Source organism: Musca autumnalis, unplaced genomic scaffold (assembly GCF_047663935.1).
Source record: "Musca autumnalis isolate F117 unplaced genomic scaffold, ASM4766393v1 scaffold_5, whole genome shotgun sequence".
Classification (NCBI taxonomy): Eukaryota; Metazoa; Arthropoda; class Insecta; order Diptera; family Muscidae; genus Musca; species Musca autumnalis.
Window position 1 is genome coordinate 36,834,220 of NW_027412088.1, and position 20,862 is coordinate 36,855,081.

Sequence of the window (20,862 nt, forward strand, 5' to 3'; positions counted from 1 at the left end):
TTCTTTTTCCTAAACGGAACTTTTCGGAAAATTTGTGTTGGTGGCACCCGAAGGAGTGAAAAGATAATGTCCATATTGGAACGTCATCCAAGACTGGTAGAAAATTCAATATGTGCAAAGTATAAACCAAATCGGTTACTCTCTTCATGAGTTATCGTGCTCACATAATTTTCCGAACATTTTCAAATCTTTGTGGGGGAGGTATCTGAAGCAGAAGACCGATATGGCCCATCTTCGAAATTAAACTAAGTTTGGACAAAATATTACGAAAGCCAAATTTTGGATCGAATCGGTTGATCCGTTCGAGAGTTATCGTGCGCACCAGCCAGACAGACGGAGGGACATTGCCTTATCTTGCTTTCAACATACGGACGGACGGACATGGTTATATCGACTTAGAATTTTACCCAGATCAAGAATATAAATATTTTATAGGGTGTTGCAAACGGAATGACAAATTTAATTATACACTCCATATTATGGTTATGGGTATAAAAATCATTTCGGTTCTTTAACAGGTCCTAAACGGAACTTTTCGGAAAATTTGAGTTGGTGGTACCCGAAGGATTGATTGGAACCTCATCTGTGTCTGGTAGAAATTTCACGATATCCAATGTATGGCTCCAATCGGATACACACTTCAAGAGTTATCGTGTTCACAAATTTTCCGAACATTTTCGAACTTTTGTGGGGGAGGTACCTGAAAGAGTGGAACGATATGGCTCATCTTCGAAGTGAAACTACGTTTTGACACAATATTACGAAGGCCAAATTTTTGATCAATTTTTAGACCAAATTTTGGACTCATACGTTCCAGAGTTATCATGCGCTCCAGCCAGAGAGACTGACGGACGGGCATTGATAAATCGACTCCAAATTGTCTGAAACGGATTTCGTCCAAACACACTTGGGGTCTAAAACCATTATTTCGATAAGGCACATTTTGCCCGTATGAAAGTGTATATGTACTGCTGCGAAAAAAATAATATCACCAATTATTTTCGATACTTTCTAAAAAAAATATACCAAATTTAACAAAAACTGCAAAAAGTGGGCGAAAAAAACTAATAGCACCACCATTAACAATTTTCTTAAAATGGTAGAAATTGTACAAATGTTTACACTTTATTGCTCAAGAATAGTAGTACATCAAGAGAAACAAGTGCCTACTGATTTATTGTTCAGTTGAATTCGATAGTAACGCTTTGGGATAGGCTTGGTATCGAAGAAGCGGATTCTGGTATTGTTCGCAGGATTATTCTTAGAGGACCTGTAAATAACTATCCAAAATGATTTTCTGGTCTTTGGTTTTGATGCAGTAGTTGCCTTATTGAACTTAGATGACACTTTGTTGATTTGTCATAGTCTAGGGACAAAGCACAACTCTAGAGAATGGCCACAGAACTTCTATAAGACAATTTCTTTGACTTTCTTCCGGATTAACCCCAGTTTATTACTGTTCATATCCTTTTGGAAGGGCCAAACTAGTACCATTTTATTTTCTAAATGAAATAAAGTCATATTTTGTAGGATTTCAACGATAAAAAAAAAAATAATTCTTTACAGTTTTGTTGCCATGTATAGGGCTTAGTCTCTAACGACAAAATCAGCTCTATACTATTATAGTTTAACAATCCTTTCATAATGGTTTTTGATATATGTTGGTTCCATTCAGGGTTTTTTTGAGATCATGTAACTGAGAAGTGAAATTATTTTCCTCCATACATAAATATTTAGAACCACAACTACATAAAATATTGCCCCACAGTTGGTCTTGCAAATGTAAAATTTCATTGTGACTATTTTTCGGTTCTGTTTCCCGTTTCCTGGAACTGTGTACTTTTAAATTATGTTCTCTGAGATATTTGCGAACTTTTTGTACTGTTTCCGATACAATGTGGTCCTTTAATAGCCTACTAGGACCTTTGAAATAGTACCTTTTTGCATTTCAGATGCAAATTTTGACCTGATGTTGTGTCAGGGATCAATTAATTCCACTACTTTACGCATTTTCTTTACAGTTAATAGAGTGATGAATCATTTTCTTAGATTTTCAAACAAATCTGCCAACTTATCTGTAAAAATTTTCTATCAACAGAGCTGTTGTTCATTATTTTGGGCTTCTCTGCACTGTAGGCCCTTTTACGACCTATTTTAAGTTAAAACCTCATACTTTTTTGAAGGTGGAATGTCAAAAATGAAAATTAATGTTCAAAAATGAAAATTAATGTTCAAAGTGTTTAAATGCAAGAAAATGTCCCAAAAAATATTTTCTATAGAAAATGTAAGTTCGAATCTTTTTTGATAGTTTTTGGTTAAAGCTGCCATAAACAAATATTTATAATAATGTGAATATAAATTTTCTTTTTTTATAAAAGGGGACACCTTAGGATACGCACCTAACAGCAACATTATTGAAAACAACAACAATCTTGATTGTTTTTGTAGTGGCAAACAAATTGTTCACGGTGGTGCTATTATTGTTTTCGCAACTGTATGTATAACCTCGTCTGCTTAAATGCTGAGGGTATACAAATTGTATTTCTAGGCGGACATTTGTCAGAACACCATGCAAAATTTTTCAAAAAAAAAAAAATCCGAAAGTTGGTCACGGTGTGGTCAGATGAAACAAAAAAACGTGCATACTTTTTTAATAATTATTTTCCAGTACATCGCATTTTTTCAAAAAAAAAAAAAAAAAATCAATGTGGTTTGTGCATGACCTTTTTTAAAATTTCTACTTCAATACAACTCACGATGGAGGGTCTAAAAAATTTGACCCGGCCCAACTTAACGCCGTTCTTACTTGTTAAAACAAACTCAGTACTGTTATAAAATATCGAGCCAAAACTAAAACAAAATATTTCCATTTCTTGATTCAGCTCTTAGTTGAGGTTTTATGGATACATAACAGGGAAAAAGGAGACTTCCCTCTTATCAGTAAGTACTCACCTAGTTTGGACGTCGTGTCGTAAGTTACCACTTGCAGTTTTATATGGCTGTATCGCCTACATTACGCTGAAGGGTATTTTTGCCGTCGTTAAAAGTGCATGTTTGATAAAATTTATCGCTGAAATTTGGTATATATTTTTATGAAAATAATAGTTTTAGAAAAATGGAACTATCAGCTTTACCAATTTCAAAATAGTTGGTTTTAAAAATGTGGTGGTTTGTTTTTAGAAAATCCCCTTTTGAAAAGCTGCGAAGCCATGTGATTTGTCTCTTCACCGAGATAAAGTGATAAAAATCGTGTTGTTTAAACCACGGTTACACGTACAAAATACATTGATTTACTAAACACATCCATAACATCAACAACACACATTTTTTCATGTATGTGCATATTCTCCATTTATAACGGCAGACGCATTTGTGTTAACACCTTTGCTCTGAAGAATATCCAGACCACAATATTTTGTTGCAATATAAGGGACAGATTTGAAAAAAAAGAACAAAAATCCAACAAACAAAAATTTACAATTTCCCCATGAGTTTTTTCCTCGAGCCGGTAAAATGATTGTTTAATGTAAACATCCATTCAACACACTCGCATTTACAAATCCAAAGTCTTGTTTAACGGTAATAAACTGACTATATGTACATATACAAATGCAACTACATACAAATACGTGCACAGACATACACTAATGCATAATTTAAATAAAAAGGGAGTTTGCGTGTGACATTTACTACTCTCACCTTTTTTGTTATACACTAGTCATCCTTACGAGATGTCATTTGAATGAGTTACCATTACAGTGTAAACAAACGGTACTCTAAAACGGATACCAATACTGGCGTATATTTTGTATTTCCAATGTTTAAATATTCATGAAGAAATCCTTAACGTGGTGCAATTAAAGGAGGACAGCAACAAAACAAACTACTACTCGCCTGAAGTGGGTGCTTTTTACGATATGATGTGGACTTTATGTGGGCTATAAAATGTAAATAAGTAAAGGAGACAATTGTTTCGGATTTTTAATTGTCTAAAGCTGTGTCGGCCAAGAAGAGGGTAGACCAAGATGTGAATGTATTCAAAATGTTAGTAACATATGGCAATGTGTTAGTTAGTTAGTACGTACACAAGTTACAAAACAAATCAAAATATTTGTTCTCTTTGGTGCACTCTTCCCAGCAAAAATACTCATTAATCTTTGGACTAAAGTTCAAAAGTGTTGCGGAGGAGGTACTTGAAGGATGGACCGACCTAGTCCATTTTGGAAGTGGATCTTGTTTTGGGTATAATTTTTTTCGATTGATATCGCGCGCATCATTTCTGTTGGTTACCATATATTTTAGTCATTATGTAACCCATTACAAAATAATATAAAACGATAAAACTTCTTACTTCACTACTTAACTAAGTAATGAGTACGGTGGCACAGAGCGTGTGTGTCGGATTACAAATCCGAGGGTTGTGTGTTCAACGCTTACCGTCAGCTTGAGAGTTTTTTGTTAACAAAATAAGGAACAGTACGCGTTTAAACAACCCTTACTCGCCTAAATTTCAGAAGTTCGCATGATCAAATCCAGCAGAGAGCAAAATAAAATAAAAATATGAAGTGCTCTCAAATTAAAAATAAATTCCATCTCAACTGTTCTAAAACTAGAAAATAAATATCGCTCATTTACTCAAAGAGTGGCACATTTCAAAAAATCAAGTTTCGAGAAACGCGTTTTAAGATGTCGATTGAAATTTGACTTCCCAACTTAAAAAATTATTACACAAAAACTAAAATAACTAGTTGGACCATATTTTGCAGAGAATTAGCCAGATATCAGTGCTAAATTTCTGTGCTTCATAAATGCGAAAAACTTTGATGATGATTTATGCCAAGATAAAGTAGAAGTCGTAGAAAAAATAGAAATTGCTAACTCAAAATATCCATTTTTTGAGTTATGCCACTCTTTGAGTAAATGAGCGATATGTTGTTATACCCTCCATAATATGGGGGGTATAATTAAATGTATCATTCCGTTTGTAACACATCGAAATTTTCATCGGAGACCCTACAAAATATATGAGGAAAAGTCAAAATTTTTTAGTTTCCATGAAGCCAAGGTTTGCACTATTATAATACGCGAACTATTGTAGTTTACCAGTAACTATGACTATTGCTGGACTATTTTAGATGTTTTTGTACAAAGCTCAAAAATTTAGCAAAAAAATGTAATTTACGTGGTAGTTACGACCGCGTAAAGGAAATAACATAGGTAAAAACACGTTGAAGCTAAACAGGTTTTTTACATTGCTATTCGATTTCTGATTAAACCATTCAAATGAAGGACATCTGTCCAAAGTAAAAGTAGGAGAATACAAAATGAAGATTACACTTCTAATGTATCACTTTCCAAAATTTCCACTGCATCCACCTTTTATGGATGCTGACATTTTGAAGCCGGATTTCAGGTGTTTTTTGTATCTTTTATGTAACTGGAACGCGCATTCGGATATTTCGAAAAACCAATTATAGGATTAAAGAACTCGCGATTTCGCATAATCTGATATGTATTGTTACGAATGTAACTGATAGGTTCAAGTTAATTTAGTTTAATTTCCGTTAATTTAAAAATTTGAATTGTAACGTAACGTTTTATTACGCAGTTATTTTATTTAAGCAACAACAACTACCATGTAGAACTCTCTTCATCATTCTAGTCGTTACATTACCTTTTGTTAATGTTCTTTTGTTTGTTTTGCCATAATCATGTAATTATCGTTTAGTTTGTTACTTCTTTTCTTGCATTTATTTGTTGTTGTAATTACGTCATTGATCATCCCCCATGTATGTGAGTCTGGTTGTTCGCTTAGAGGTAGTTTACACTATCTATCAATGTCATATGACACGAAATAAAAACATTCCATATTTACCCACGGAGGCAATGTGGAGACGTAGTTTTTTTACATTTTTGATGGTGTGGACGCACAGAGTAAATGGCGTAAGGAAAATCTCCAATATTACACATATTAGCGAATATATAACGATGGAAAATTGCATGTCATATGACATTTACATATAGTGTAAACTACCCCTTAGTGCGAATGTGCGTCTGTGTGTTCGTTGTACATATTCGAGGAGTTGCCAGACATTTTCTAGAGGACTCTCGAACAGGGAGACTTTGGGATATAAATACAGGGGAACTGGCAATGACGAGTGAGTCGTGTTTTAAGCGTTGAACTGAACAGATCGGTTAAATAAGAGCTGCGTGCTAACTAGAGACTTGCTGTGTGCTTTGTAATTAAAGTCGGTTCTGAATAAGTGTAATAAAGTAAATAAAGCATTGTAGAAACGTAATCTAAAACGAACCCTGTTTTATTTGGTACAAATCGTATCGGGGAATAAAACAACGTCTACACGGAGATTAGTTAAATCTAATTCCGTAACAGTATATTGAGTATGTAGCCCACACAGCAACAGAGTAATCTACTGCCAAAGGCCAAAATTTAGTGCGATATTTTTCTAAAAAACCTATTTTTGGGTACAGTATTTCCAGTATCGTTTTGAATGTGCTGGTACCCCGCGATATTTTAGTTTTTTCGACGATCCGGATCATATGAATCACAGATCGTAAAAATCCAAACGGCGGAAATGGCTACTGCAAAAATTGAAAAATTTGCAAAAAATGTTTTTCAAAATATCGCTGACTAATTCGCGTTTTATGTGGATCGTTTCCATTTCAATGAAAAAAGTGAATCATCACTCGCGTTTGTGCGAAACCAGCGGTTTGAAAAATTTAGTGGCATGGGAGCTGTATCCGATTTATCTAAAAAATACTGTATGATGCTACATCCACGGTTCTTGATGGATTTTATTGAAATATGTTTAGATCGATGTATTTTTTCACGGTTGATAGTGAAATCGGATGCGCATAAAAAGTGTATGCACTTTGTGCAAAATATAAGCGTTATACAGTTTGTTGAACACTAAACTGCAGACGATGCTACATCTTAGCCCAAAGTAAATCCTGGCAAATGTGTACAAATTAAAAGATAAGAATTCGCTGTATTGGTAAACCGCATGCGCATCAAGTGATTTTGAGGATTTCGCGATTTACACGCATTTCAAAATGAACATTACCCGATACAATTTTATTTCAAGATTATACCCCATTTAAAGGAAGCCAACATTTATTTGAAAGATATCCATATCTTCTGCTAGATGTTAGCGTGTTTTCGAGAAGTGATTAGAATAAAAAATGTGATTTGTTGCGTGAAATTTAACTAAAATAGAAGAAAAACTCCGACCTATTTTTCTTACATTTTGTTCAACTAACTCACAAAATAAATTTAAATAAATATTTTCTCTTACAAAAATTTTATAAATTTCCTCAATATATTTTTTGTTTTTTCCTATAATATGCAAACCGCTAAACGGATTTGTATAGTTTTAGTTTCATTTGAATCTTCGCGATGTTTATATTTTTCAGATGCATAAACAGCTTGAATTTTTTTAGAACAAGTTGTAAACTACCAATTGTTTTGAATGCTTTCCTAATTTCCGCGAAAATTTACAACTTTTTCACTAAAGTTATGGGACCTCAGTAAACATATAGTATGTAGGGAGCCCCTAATTAAGAGAGTTTCTCAATATAATGATTAGAGTCTTTTAAAGATTTTTTTCTTTTTATCAGAATTGAAACCGCCATAACTTTTGCGCGCAACAACCAAAATTAGTATCTCGAACAGATTTAAGAATGGGATTTTTTTCCCAATCTATGTACCAAAAATCTTTCATGTAGCTTAAATTTTTTTTTTTAATTTTTTTTATGGAAAACTAAAAAATTTTGTCTTTTCTTCATATATATTCTTCATCAGGGTAAAATTCTAAGTCGATTTAACCATGTCCGTCTGTCCTTCCGTCCGCCCGTCCGTCTGTTGAAATTACGATACAGCTCGCAATTTTTAAGATAGAGCTTTGTAATTTGGTATAGAAGTTTACTCCTAGGATGTTTGGTATTTCAAATGGGCTATATCGGTCCTCGTTTTGATATACATAGCCCCCATAGAATGGTACCACCCGGTTTTCGGTATTTTGAAGGTTTTAGCTTCATTATCACACCAAAATGGCTGAAATTTGGTACTTAGTCTTCGTTGGGGGTATACAACTTGGCCCCTGAATTCTGTTGATATGGGTTCACGCCTTCGCATAGCCCCCATAGAACGGGTCCTCCCGATTTTCGGTATTTTGAAGGTTTTTGCCTCAATATTCCTTCGAAATAGCTGAAATTTGGTATTTAGTCTTAGTTGGGGGTACGAAACTTTCCCCCAGAAAATTTTCGGTACAGGTCCACGTCTTCATATAGACCCCATAGAACGGTAATCCCGATTTTCGGTCTTTTGAAGCAAATGGCCACAATAATCAATTGAAATGGCTGAAAATTGGTATTTAGTCTTCATTGGGAGTATTCAACTTTACCCTGTAAATTGGTTGCTATATGTCCACACCTTCATATAGCAACCATAGAACGGTACCTCCTGATTTTCGGTATTTTGAAGGTTGTGGCCTCAATATTCATCCGAAGTGGCTGAAATTTTTTAGTCTTCGTTGGGGGAATACACCTTTGTTGGTACAGGTCCACGCCTTAATACAGCCCTCATAGAACGGTACCACCCGATTTTCGGTATTTTGAAGGCTTTAGCTTCATTATCACACCGAAATGGCTGAAATTTGGTACTTAGCCTTCGTTGAGGGTATAAAATTTCCCTTCCCGCCCAGAATTTTTTAGTATGTGTCCGCGACTACGTATAGTTCGTTATTTTGAAGGTTGTGGCCACAACAACCCACCGACAATACATGAATATGAAATTAAAACAAAGATTGGTCCATTTTACAGTGTTTAAAGGTGTTTTATTTAACTTGCAGTTCAAATCTGGTAACTCATTTTCGACACAGTTGCAGTTGACCAATAGAACTAAAACTTTGCACACTTTTCAGATTTGGATGACAATACATGAAGATGAAATCAAATCAATATTGGTCCTATTTACCATTTTTACAGTGTTTTTACGGTGTTTAATTTAACTTGCTTTTCAAATCTTGTAACTCATTTTCCACACTGTTGCAGTTGACCAATCAAACTGAAACTTTGCAAACTTTTCAGATTGGGATGGCAATACATGAATATGAAACCAAATCCAATATGGGTAAATTTTTTCCTATAGCCCCATATAGACGTACCACCCGATTTATGTAGTTCAAATCTAGTAACTCATTTTTAACGCAGTTGCAGTTGACCAATCGAACTGAAATTTTGCACACTTTTCAGATTTGGATGACAATACATGAATATGGGTCCATTTCTTCCTACAGCCCCCATATAGCGGTACCACCCGATTTCAGGTATTTTGGGGATTTTATCTTCATTTTTGCCCGAATTAGCTGTCATTTGGTATTTGGTATTTCCAATGATACAGACATTTCCCCACCAAAAATTGTGAACATAGGTCCAGGTTTTGGTATAGCCCCCTTATAGCGGTACCACCCGATTTCAAGTATTATGAGGATTTTATCTTCATTTTTAGGCCGAATTGGCTGTAACTTGGCAATACGACACCCATTGGTACAGAAACTTCCTCACTGGTGCTGCGGTCCACCTCTTAATTATTTGTGATGTCAAAATGTGTTGTGTCAGTTTTAAATACATTTTTTGGTTTTATCATTGAAAACGGTTGTATTCAAGAACGCATAGATTAAATTCTTTAAAATATGTTTGGACGATCTATGTCTCGTAAAAGTATTGCGATGTGCAAAGTATGGACCAGAGCTGTCGTGCGAGCCATTATAGCGAAAAGTATTAAATGTTTATGGGGGAGATACCTGAAGGAGTGAACCGATATGTCTCATCTTCGAACTTAAACAAAGTTTTTACAAACTATTGCGAAGGCCAAATTTTGCATCGAATCGGTTGATCCGTTCGACATTTTTGGTAATAACTTCCAAATACCTTAACCCTTAACCTTATCCTTAAATTCAAAATTAAAGCAAATATAGATGTAGATAAAATCTTGATAATAACTGAAATCGGGCGGTACCGTTATATGGAGGCTATACTTATGTCCCTAATTTTTGGTGCAGATTTGATCACCCTAAATGCCAAATAATAGCTTATTCGGTCTTTGCAAAACTTCAGTGTTCTATCTCAATTTTTGTGGATGATCAATTTTACCATAGTATGGAGAGTATAAAATGGTAGACCTTAACCCATTTCGTCCCGAGACAATTTTTTTATTTATTTTTTAAGAAAAAAAAACCTTTTTAGGTTGTGCTTTTTATGGTACCTTTATGGTTGTAATATGTATTAAATATTTAGTCTTCTTTGGGGCTACTAAACTTCCCTCCGGAAATTTGTCAGTACTGGTCCATGTTTTATATAGCCTCAGTAGAACCGTACCTCCCGATTTTAGGGGTTTTCAGGATTTTTGCCTTGCTATCCTACAGAAATGGCTGAAATTTAGTGTTTAGCCTTCTATGGGGATATAATAACTTTTCCTCTTAATTTGTCAGTACATTTTCACTTTTTGATATAGCCACTGACATATATTATAAGTACCACTGTTCGAAATTTTGAACAGTCAACTTTGCACATATGTAAAGTCGTGCTTGCGCATCTAAATCATTTGCTTTAAATTTTGTGAAACGGTTACATACATACATATATTGACAATAATTCACCATGATTACATTTTAAATATAATTTTTATTTAATTTTTTAAAATTAATTTAAAAACTATCCAAAAATATAGATTTCAAAAATGTACCCCTACCATCGAGAGGGAGGGGGAGTTTTCAGGGGAAGAATTTTTTTATTTGCTGACAGATGAGACTTAATTTTTTTCATCCACATTTTTATACCCTACACCACTATGTGGGGAGGGTATTATAAGTTGGTTTTGGCCAAAAAGTTGGTAACGCATCGAAATAATGGTCGTAAACCCATACTTATATATATCAAAATGAATTTCTCGACGAGCTGAGTCGATCTGGCTATGTGTGTCCGTCCGTCAGTCCGTCCGTCTGTCCGTCTGTCTATCTAAACTTTGTAATCACGCTACAGGTCGCAATTTTGATCGGATCGTCACGAAATTTTGGGTGTTGATGGGGGTTCCAGAGGGGAAGAAGCCTGATGGTCGGATAATATTTAGGGGTCGGAATGGGCAAAAAACTTATGTGGATAAAAAGACAACGTTTTTTTCCAAAGCGAGTATCTCAGCTTCTGTATAGGGTATACCAAAAGCAAAACCTGGCAATGAAAGTAGAAAATATCACCTTTCTAACGATGTAAAGTAGGTTTCTGTAGGTGATCAAACAACGAAGATATCACAATAGTCGCAAATAAACCCCAAATTTTCATGTTTGCGATTTTAGTTATAATGACGACTATCACAGCTTTGGCTGGGGACTTTCCAAAAGCAAAGCCTGACTGTGGAAGTAGAAGACTCCACCTTTACAATGATGCAAACTACGTCGACGTAGATGACCAAATAGCGGAGATATCGCAATATTTGATAATACATCCCATTTTTCCATTTTTATGGAAATCACGCTACTGGGCGCAATTTTGATCGGATTGTCACGAAATTTCGAGGGCTAATGAGGGTCTCATAGAGGAAGAAGCCTATTGATTTTGGTGATTGTCGGATAATATTTAGGGGTCGGAATGAGCAAAAACTTTATTTGGAGAAAAAGTCAATATATATAAAATATCACCTTTACAACAATGTAACGTAGGTTGTCGTAGGTGGTCTAACAACGAAGATATCGCAATAGTCGCTAATAAAACCCAACTTCTCATTTTTGCGATTTTAATAATAATGACGGATATCACACCTTTGGTTGGGGACCTTCTAAAAGCAAAGCCTGAGTAAGAAAGTAGAAAATCCCATCTTTTAAATTATGTAAAGTAGGTTTGCGTAGGTAGTCAAATAATAGAGATATCGCAATAGTCGTTAATGTGATTTTTTAGTTAATTGTCTTTGGAGTGATTTTACTGTTCGAAAAATCGAACACCAAGTACGAAATGTGTTAAACAGATAAACAGAGACATCACGCACTCTTAGGGAATTCCGATTCAAATCGTCTTTTGGATAACGACATTACGTTTTAAACTATATCGTTATACGCGATTTCGTGTGTACGTTAAACTACATATTATTAACATATTCTAGATATGCTATATGTATCTGCTAAAAAATTACTATGCTCGAACCACAAGAGGATGTGCATCCAATGTCATTAGCTGCATATTTCGCTTGTTTCGGAATATATTCTGTAAAATGGTGTGAACTATAACTCCCGAAGGAAGCAATCGATTTGGTCCAAAATGGACATATTATTATTTCATCTAGTCATCTATCAAGTGGGATATATTTCGTATCAATACTGTCATTCGAGTACCACCCATTCAACATTTTTATTTTTTTTTATTTTCTCTCAAAATTGGGTGCAATTTAGCATTAATTGTTCGTAGTGATCAAAAGACTTTTCCGCCAATAGTTGTGGACATAGGTCCACGTTTTGCTACAGCCCCTAAACAACGATACCGCCCAATTTCAAGTATTGTACAACATTTTAGCTGACCTGATAAGGTTAGGTGATAGATAATTGGTTTACGCAGTGGTCAAGAAAATTCACCTAAAATTGTGGGCAATGGTACTTTCGTAATGGCAAGAAAACTAATTATTCTATATTAGTTCAGAATATTGCATGGTGGACGTTTTTTTACTTGTTTTTCATTAGGTAAGTACCAAAATAAAGGTTTTAAAATGTTGTATGTAAAAACTGTACACATCACCAAAAAAAGGAGTTGCCCTATATTTGATCCTGGCTACGCCCTTGAAGTACACTCATATTCTTATTAGCTCAATGATATGGGATCTACTTTTTATAGCCTAGACACCACTTGTAGAGCAGTTCTAAATGGCTGAAATGCCCAGGAAATGTCGCCAACATTACACTGAGTGGTATATTTTACCACCGTTAAAAAATGTGATGGTGGCTGGACTGAGAATCGAACCCGGACATACAGTGTGGAAAGCAGGTCTGCTTACCATTACACTGCGCTGCCCACAATTCCTCAATCAAGAATGATTTAGGAATGTCACATTCATATATTTACTATAGACCTAATATCTAAAAAGTTTCAATTTAATATTTAAAGACGAATTAATATAGAGTGTTGAAATGCAAAAATAAAACGTTAAGAAACCTTTTAGTCCATACAATTTGTCATAAATTGTGAAACACGTTTCAATTTCAAACACACAAAAAAATGAAAAAATAAACATCAGTTCATCATACTTTGTATAAAGGTTCACCTTTTGAACTTGAGTTTTGTCTTCTCATTCATTTTCGTATGTTAATTGAAACTTGTAGGTCTTCATTTTTATTACCAAAAAAAAATAAAAGAATATCCAAAAAACGCTTAACACCTTTTGACCCCTTTCAAACAATGCAGCCGAAATATTTGTCACAAAAACATTGTTGTTACAATGAACCCAAACACAAATCCGAAATGAAATACTGTTTATAACCGTAAAATTTTGAACGTAAGTCCACACCTAATAAAATTTTTGAGCTTCTTACCGTCACCACCGCCGCCAACACCACAATCGTCAACACCTCAGACAACGATAATAATGACAATACAAAAAAGGAACCCGTTCAGAAAGGAAAGCCGAAACACGAACAGCAACAAAATTAAACCATATAATACGCAAAACAAGTGTCAATGAACAAACAAAAAAAGCAGCAAAAAACCATCAACAAAAACCCCAAACCCAAGCTGTAAGCAGACTGTGGCCGGCACATTCACAACTTTTTGTCACGTCTTATTGTTCTCCGAAAAAGGATCATTCGCTTTCAACTGAAGTGTCAGTTGTTTGATATGGATTGTCTGCCAAATTACAAACAAAACAGAAATGCGAAAGAGAAAGAGAAGTGAATGGCAAGCAAACCAAAGTTGTTAAAAAAAGGACTTCACACCTTTATAAGGTTTCTTTGTACCGGTAACAACAGAAACACTCATTTACCCGGACACAAATACAGACACACAAAGTGAAAATAACAAAACACGAATTGTTACTAAACAAATTATAAAAGCTTCTTTTTCGGTGAAAGGGTTTCTGTCCCTCCGGCAAGACATGTTTAATTTTTTTCTACATCCTGTGCGGATATTTCGGATTTACACTTAAAACATTCTTAAAGACAATTGCGACCACGTGTTTTGAGGGAATATTTGAAATATTAAATTGGGAGAATAAATAATTAAGGTAGTCTTTGGGGACATATATGTATATTGTATAATAGGAGAAAAGAAATAAATTGTATAATAGGAGAAATGATTTTTATACCCTCAGCATTTACGCTAACGAGGGTATGTACACTTTCATACGGGCAACATGTGTCTCATTGAAATAATGGTTTAAGACCCCAAATATGTTTGGATGAAATCCGTTTCAGACAATTTGGAATTGATTTAGCCATGTTCGTCCGTGTGTCTTTCTGGCTGATACCTTCTCTACAAAAGTTCGAACATTTTCGGAAAATTTGTGCGCACGATAACTCGTGAAATGTCTACCAGACTTGGACGAGGTTCCAATATGGACTCAATCTGTCCACTTTTTCGGATACCTCCCACACAAAATTTCGAAAAGAAAAATCAGTTTAAGACCTGGTCGCGAATCGTTTCGATTTTTGTTGTAACAAATTGTATTAACTGCCCCTCATACGACGGCACAAGTTTCATCAGGAGCAAGTCCATACTTCCTGAAAAAATAGACTGAAACCCCCTATGACATCGTGTGTAGTGGTTGGAGTGCAAGATAACTCTCGAACGGATCTGCCGATTCTGTCCCAAATTTGGCCTTCGTAACATTTTTTCCAAACTTAGTTTAAGTTCGATGATAAGCAATATCGGTCCAATCCATCAAGTACCTCCCCGCAAAATTTCAAAAATGTTCTGAAAAATTGTGCGCTCAATAACTCTTGATGGGAGTGACTGATTTTGTCCACTACTTAGGGTACCTCCCACACAACATTTCTGATACGTTCACTTTAAGACCTACTATCGAATCACTTTGATTTTTGTTGAAGCAACTTGCATTCGCTGCCTCAATTACGACGTTAAAAGTTTTTTTTTTCAAGGGCACGCCCATACTTCTTGTGAAAACAGCCCGAAAGGTGTAAAAAACCCCTATGACACCATATGCAGTGGCTGGAGGGCACAATAACTCTCCAATTGATCAACCGATTTGATCCAAAATTTGGCCTTTGCCATATTTTTTCCGAACTTAGTTTCAGTTTGAAGGTGGCCAATACCGATCCACAACTTCCGGTATTTCCCCCCGATATTTAAAAAGCCACTAAAATGTTATGCACGATATCTCCTGAACGGGGCAACCAATTTGGTGCAAACTTTTGATCTCCTAATATTTTGTTCAAATTTAGTTTAACTTCTAAAATGGCCCATATCGGTCCTCTCCCCCACAAAAGTGCAACATTTGTGTTTAAGTGCAGTTTAGCATCTACCGCTAATGTTCGTTGTGGTCCTGTTTACAGAGATATTATGTTTTCCGTGGACAAGTCCATGCTTCCTGGCATACTGGTCCAAAAATTATACTAGTGGGCGAAAGATATCGAAAAGATACCTACTTACTTACTGGCCGATTACCGAACATTTGTTCCATAGGCCGAACTAAGAAAAGATGTCCATTTCTCTCTATTTGTTTCTTCGCACTCTGGAATACACGTCTTTTCATCTCTTCACCCACTTGTTTGCGCCATCTATTCCTTGGCCTGCCAATTCTGCGAGCACCGACAAGCGGTCCGTATTTATACGCCTTTTTAGGGGGTTTATCATCGCTCATTCTTATGATATGGCCTAGCCAACGCAATCGCTGCATCTCGATACGTTTAACAATATTGATGTCGTTGTATAACAGATACAGCTCGTGGTTCATGCGACGTCGATGTTCACCGTCAACGCAGATTGGTCCGTAGATCTTTCGAAGGTTTTTGCTCTCGAACACACCAAGCACTGCCATGTCTGCTAGCACAAGTATCCAGGCTTCGGAGCCATACATCAGCACTGGTAGTATCAGTGTTTTGTAGAGCGTTATTTTTGTTTGACGAGATGTGGCTTCGTTTTTAAACTGCTTACTTAAACCAAAGTAGCATCTGTTGGCCAATACAATTCTTCTTTTTATTTCACAACTGATGTCGTTTGTTGTGTTTACGGAGGTGCCGAGGTAGAAGAAGTCTTTTACTACCTCAATATTATAGGAACCAACTTCCACAGTCGGTCCGAGCTCAATGGACGCATTGCGCGTCAACACCATCAACTTGATCTTCTCACCGTTTACCGCCAGACCCACTTTAGCAGATTCTCCTACGACCTTCATAAAGGTATCAGTTACTTCTTTTACTGATCGGCCCATGATGTCTATATCATCAGCATAAGCAAGTAACATGTGACTATTGGTGTAGATTGTGCCACTTCTTTTGACGTTTGCCTCTCGTATAACCTTTTCCAGCAGGATGTTAAAGAGATCACACGAAAGGCTGTCTCCTTGTCTGAAACCTCTTTTGGTACCAAACTCTTCGGAGAGGTTCTTTCCTATTTTAACTGAGGACCTCGTGTCAGTTAAAGTCATTTTAAAAAGCCGGATGAGCTTTGTGGGGATACCAAATTCAGACATGGCTTGGAATTCCTTTGAACGCAGCGGGCTGTCGAAGCCTGCTTTATAATCGACAAAAAGGTGGTAGGTTTCGATCTGCATCTCTGGGGTATTCTCCAGGATTTGCCGCAGGGTAAATATCTGGTCAATGATGGACTTGCCAGGTCTAAAGCCGCATTGGTATGGTCCAATTATCTCGTGGACCATAGGCTTTAGTCGTTCGCACAATATCCCTGACACGATCTTGTATGCAATAAGGAGTAGACTTATGCCCCTATAGTTAGAGCATACAGTCTTATCTCCCTTCTTGTGGACGGGGCACAGGATACTCAGGTTCCAATCGTGGGGTACTCGTTCTTCCTGCCAGATGGTGCTAACTAGCTGATGAATACACCTTATCAGCGTGTCCCCTCCGGTTTTGAATAGCTCGGCTGGTAAGTCATCGGCCCCTGCTGCCTTATTATTCTTCAGCCGATTTATTGCTGTCTTTACCTCATCTTGGCTGGGCGGTATACATTCAATACTTTGTGGGGATACCAAATTCAGACATGGCTTGGAATTCCTTTGAACGCAGCGGGCTGTCGAAGCCTGCTTTATAATCGACAAAAAGGTGGTAGGTTTCGATCTGCATCTCTGGGGTATTCTCCAGGATTTGCCGCAGGGTAAATATCTGGTCAATGATGGACTTGCCAGGTCTAAAGCCGCATTGGTATGGTCCAATTATCTCGTGGACCATAGGCTTTAGTCGTTCGCACAATATCCCTGACACGATCTTGTATGCAATAAGGAGTAGACTTATGCCCCTATAGTTAGAGCATACAGTCTTATCTCCCTTCTTGTGGACGGGGCACAGGATACTCAGGTTCCAATCGTGGGGTACTCGTTCTTCCTGCCAGATGGTGCTAACTAGCTGATGAATACACCTTATCAGCGTGTCCCCTCCGGTTTTGAATAGCTCGGCTGGTAAGTCATCGGCCCCTGCTGCCTTATTATTCTTCAGCCGATTTATTGCTGTCTTTACCTCATCTTGGCTGGGCGGTATACATTCAATACCATCTTCTGGGATTGGGACTGTGGTATCTTCGTCGTCTTCGCTGCTATTGGATACCAACAGTTTTGAAAAATGTTTTTTCCGTATCCTGATTTCCATCTGTATCAGTTACTAAATTAGCTAGCTGGTCTCTACCAAAGCCATTGTGCCTGTACCAAAGCCATCAGTTTGATGTTTGACTCTCTGGTAGAATTTTCGGACTTCATTCTGGCTCCTGTACATCTCGATTTTATCACACTCCCGCTTTTCTATCTCTCTCTTTTTCCTGCGGAAAAGACGTTTCTTCTCTCTCCTTTTCTCCCTGTATCTCTTTCGTGCGCTGTTCGTTGCTACGGATTGTAAACTAGCCCTATATGCCGCATTTTTCTCTTCGGTGACAGCACGACGCTCCTGATCGTACCATGGATTCCTTGGTGGAGGTCTCTGGTATCCAAGTATGGATTTTGCGGCTGTTTGCATGGAGTGGGCAATGCTTCATCATTGCGCTGATATGTTATCGGGATGAGGAGTGCTTTGATTAAGCAATTGGGCTAGTTGAGTGGAATATGCTGTGGCTATCTGTTGTGTTTTCAGTCTATCGATGTCCAACTTCCGCGTTGTGTCTGTTCGTGCTTTATTTGCAACGTTTAGACGGGTACGTACCTTTGCTGCAACAAGGTAGTGGTCCGGATTAATGTTTGCGCCTCGGAACTATCGTACATCCAACACGCTCGATGAATGTCTTCCATCTATCACAACATGATCAATTTGATTACTTGTTCTTTGATCTGGAGACAGCCAGGTGCCCTTATGAATATCGAGATGATTAAATCTGGTACTGCTAACTACCATGTTTTTTGCAGCTGCAAAGTCTATCAGCCTCATGCCATTGTCAGATGTTTCACTGTGGAGACTGAATTTCCCGACTGTTGGGCCAAAGATATTCTCCTTTCCAATTTTGGCATTAAAATCGCCTAGAATGATTTTAATGTCATGGGCAGGGCAACGGTCATACGTTTCTTCTAAGCGCTCGTAAAATATATCTTTTGTCTGTTCGTCCTTTTCTTCAGTGGGAGCATGAGCGCAAATAAAGCTGATGTTGAAGAATTTAGCTTTTATTCGAATTGCAGCAAGTCTTTCATTCATTGGGGTGAAGGTTGTTACCAGATGTTTTAGACTCCGGCTAACTACGAATCCGCAACCAATCTCATGCTTTACGTCATGGCAGCTTTAGGTGTTGTTGTGACGCCTTTCCCAATCCATCGTATTACCTGTATGGCAGTAATATCGGCCTTGTACTTTTCAAGTACGTCTGCCAATGCGAAAACTGCACCTTCTCTATAAAGAGTGCGAACATTCCAGGTGCAGATTCGCAGATCATGGTCCTTAAAACGTTTGCGGGGTTCGTCAACTTAAGAGGGGTTTGTTTTTATTTTCTTTCGTTTTTTTCATTGTAGGCTGTTTTTTCTAGGGGAGGGTTACTAACCCGACGCCCAAACCCAAGTTTTTAACGTTCTTATGGGTGAACGCGCGGCTCATGTTAGCTCACTACCTTTAACGGGTGTTAAAGGCAGTTCCCCAGGTGACACCACGGGGAGGTCAGTGTCCACTTGAGATGAAAGAGGGACCAAGATAAATCCTGGGTTTTGCCATGTTAAAACCGGTCAGGACCGTTGCTTGGTATCTTCCATCCCCTATGTCACCCTTGTTGTTTTTGTTAAATAAAAACAAATAACTGCAATTTGCAAATATTTTTCAGTAAAAGCTGGACAAAATATTCCGGGGACATTTATACATTTCATTTATTACACAAGGGGTTTCCCTGCAAAAAACAACACCAACCACTTTCAAGACGTAGACAACAAATTTAATATTTTTATTTACTCAACAATACAGGCTAGAATAGATGATAGTTCGTATCGAAAATTTGTATCCGTTAGTGAACATTATTTTTCCGTTTTGAGTTTTGTTTACATAAAACAATATGGAATTTTGATTGAAATCTTAGTTCAAATAATCCTAAGAAAACATTTCCTGATTTACTTTGTGTCCTATACTCAATGTAGTTTTCTATTAAGAAATAAATACAAAATATATTTTCCTGCCTTTTTTTGATTTTTTATTCGTTATGCTGATGTCATCAGCACACATGGACACACCAATATAGAAGAGGATAAAAAATTGAACTGAATATACTTCATATGCTTGCAGGACGTGTTGAGATCTATGCTGGGCTATTTTTGTTTGGGTGGAAAGTGGTAGTGAATGCTTGAATTACTGCTGAATGAATATGTCTGTCGATGGCAGATGACCTAATCCCTTACATATGTTTATATGTGTATAACCCTTTCTTTCTCGTTTTTCTTTTCTGTTACTCCCTTTCGAACTTCAATACGTTACGCCAGTTTTCAATTTTTCTTCCCCAAATATTTACATTGCAAAGTGTTGTTTTTCTGATTTTCTATCTAAACTTCTTTGTTGGTGTTTGTTCCGCTCCTTTAGAACACAACTCAAAGTAGTTGATGGGTAAATCTGTTGTATGTTCGTTCTTAAAGAAAAAATAACATTAAAGAAACCTTAAGTGACGACAGACCATTCATTGAATGGGCAGTCGGTTGGACAAAATAATCAAAAGAGTAAAATATACGGCATTCGGTTAGGATGTGACAACATTCGGAGTATTCAATGTAATTCAATGGTCTTCTATTCTATAGAAGCCTCCTGCGGAGGCCCTCTTTTCTAGTGAAACCGCTTACGGAGGTCTTCTATTCTATAGAAGCTTCCTACGGAGGTCTTCTATTCTATAGAAGCCTCCTACGGAGGTCTTCTATTCTATAGAAGCCTCCTATGAAGGTCTTCTATTCTAAAGAAGCCTCCTACGGAGGTCTTCTATTCTAGACAAGCCTCCTATGAAGGTATTCTGTTCTAAAGAAGCCTCCTACGGAGGTCTTCTATTCTAAAGAAGCCTCTTACGGAGGTCTTCTATTCTATAAAAGCCTCCTACGGAGGTCTTCTATTCTAGAGAAGCCTCCTATGAAGGTCTTCTATTCTATAGAGGCCTCCTATATATTCTATAGAAGCCTCCTACGGAGGTCTTATATTCTATAGAAGCCTCCTACTGAGGTCTTCTATTCTATAGAAGCCTACTACGGAG